This window comes from Corvus brachyrhynchos, unplaced genomic scaffold (assembly GCF_000691975.1).
Source record: "Corvus brachyrhynchos isolate BGI_N302 unplaced genomic scaffold, ASM69197v1 scaffold150, whole genome shotgun sequence".
Lineage (NCBI taxonomy): Eukaryota > Metazoa > Chordata > Aves > Passeriformes > Corvidae > Corvus > Corvus brachyrhynchos.
Genome location: NW_008236162.1, coordinates 1,716,257 through 1,718,616, shown reverse-complemented (window position 1 = coordinate 1,718,616; position 2,360 = coordinate 1,716,257). Strand labels below are relative to the sequence as shown.

The 2,360-nt window shown below is 50.8% G+C and overlaps 1 protein-coding gene across 1 annotated transcript in view; it reads right to left on the bottom strand.

Moving 5' to 3' along the window:
• The window catches only part of LOXL2 (lysyl oxidase like 2), a 59,051-nt gene that overhangs the window by 12,349 nt on the left and 44,342 nt on the right, over window positions 1–2,360 (bottom strand). The window lies entirely within an intron of this gene.

The following is a 2,360-nucleotide window of genomic DNA, read 5'->3' as shown; positions in this document are numbered from 1 at the left end:
CAGGAATGAGCTGGAAATACCGGATTAAAGCCCAGCTGTGGCTCCACGTGGTCAGGGCTGGGCACAGCAGGGCAGGTTATGCTGATGCAACACCTTGGATTTGAGCCTGGCCTTGGAATTGGGAGCAAACCCAGAGCGTGAGGGAACAGGGAAACAACCGGAGGGGGAACCTTAAATCACTCAGTGTCACCCCCAGCTCTGGGAATGGTATCCCAGCTTTGGGAATGTCTGCCCTAGATATGGGAATGCCTATCCCAGCTTTGGGAATGTCCGTCCTAGATATGGGAATGGTATCCCAGCTTTGGGAATGTCTGCCCTAGATATGGGAATGGGTATCCCAGCTCTGGGAATGTCTATCCCAGCTATAGGGATGCCTATCCCAGCTATAGGGATGCCTATCCCAGCTTTGGGAATGTCTATCCCAGCTCTGGGAATGTCTATCCCAGCTTTGGGAATGAGTATCCCAGCTCTGGGAATGCCTATCCCAGCCCTGGAACCCTGCACTGACACCCAGCTGGGCCCATCTGCAAAGCTCAGCTCAGAGTGAGGCCCAGACAGGGCCTAATTGAGAACCAATTGCTTTAATTTTTTTTTTTTTTTTTTAAAAAGGAGAAAATGGGGCATAAATCCTCTCCTTCCCAGCTGGAAAAATAATCAAGGCTTAAACACTTCCACTCCCCACCACTGCTCATGGATTTACAGATAGGGGAGGAGCAAGGAGGGAAGGGGAGGAAATATTCCCTGCTTTTCCCTTCACTAAAAAACCCCCAAAATCCACAAATTGCCACCTGCCAGAATGAAATCATTTCGCACTCCCTGCTCAGGGTCTTTCCCATTTTTATTCTACTTCCACATCCAAATCCAAGCAAACAGGAGCTCCCGGGGCAGGAGGCAAAGTTGAGCCCCAAGGCCAAGGCCGGGCTGTTGATCTGAGGCAGATTTGGCTCAAATCCCCGAATTTGATGAGTTTGAGCTTCTCAAGCCTGACTCAGTTTCTGAGCTATGTCTGAGTCACTCCAGGGCTGTTTACACTCCCTGTTCACAGCCTGGAAAGATTGAAGAGGGATTGAGTTCATCCCTGTCTGTCCAAATGGGATCCAGGTTGGAGCACAGATGGCTGCTGGCCTCCTCCTCACCCTTTCCCATGCCACCTCACTTCCACGGTGTCCAAAATTGCTCCGAGTTCCCCCCTTTTTCACCTCACTCAGCTCTTTGGGAAGATTAGAAAGGACTTTTAGATTTAAAATTTACCACTCTGGTGGTTTCCCCAGTTTTTAAAACAGGACAGGAGCTGTGCATGGACTTATTTCATTCCCTTTCCCCCCAAAATAGAGCAAAATCCACCTTGTACCAGCCCTCCTTTCACACCAGAGCACCTGGATGGCTTCCAGCTCCCTTTCCTCCCTTGGTTTACCCAAAACTGTCTGAATTCCTTGAAAAACGATGCATTTATGGGGTGAATTTCTATAAAAAAATAAGCACAAAACACCTCCCAGCCACTGACAGTTTTAGTGGGGTTGAGATGGATGGAAAATGCAGAATTCCAGCATTTTGGGGTCCTTTTCCAGGTGAGAAACTGCTCAGGTGGCTGCATTTTTCTGCATGTGGTGGGTGCAGCGTTCCCAGGTGTCACAAAATCAAGGAATGGGTTGGAATGAGTTGGAAGGATTTAAATCCCATCCCATCCACCCCCTGCCACCTGGAACACCTCCCACTATCCCAGGTTGCTCCAGCTTGGCCTTGGACACTTCCAGGGATCCAGGTGCTCCTCTGGGAATTCCATCCAGCCCCTCCCCTCCTCATATGGAGGAATTCCTTCCCAATATCCCAATATCCCATTTATTTCCTCTAATGCTGCTGCCCAGCCCAGTGCAATTTCCCTTCCCAATAAAAGGTGGCATCAGAGGGTGGGGAATTGCTGCACATCCATTGCTCCCATCCCTGTCCAGCGTCTCCTTGGGCACTTCCAGGGGTGGGACATGCACACACACGTCTCCAAAGGGAAGCTCCACACTTTTCTTGCCCATATCCCTGTTTTTTTAGCTGTAATTCCCACTGGATTAAGGCAGTTTCTCTGCTGTCAGAGGTGACAGTGGGAAGCCATTCCCTGGGTCCTGTCCCTCCCTCCCTTATCCCAAGTCCCTCTCCAGCTCTCCTGGAGCCCCTTCAGGCACTGGGAGCCTTCCCTAGCCTTCCCTCTGCTCCAGGCTGAGCATTCCCAATTCCCTCAGCCTTTCCACCTGGCAGAGCTGCTCCATCTCTAATTCCCCACAACCCCACCTTCCCCCACGCCCCAAAATCTCCCCTCAAACCCCCATCTTGCCTTTCCCACAGCTCAGACAGAAAGAATTCCTCTCCTT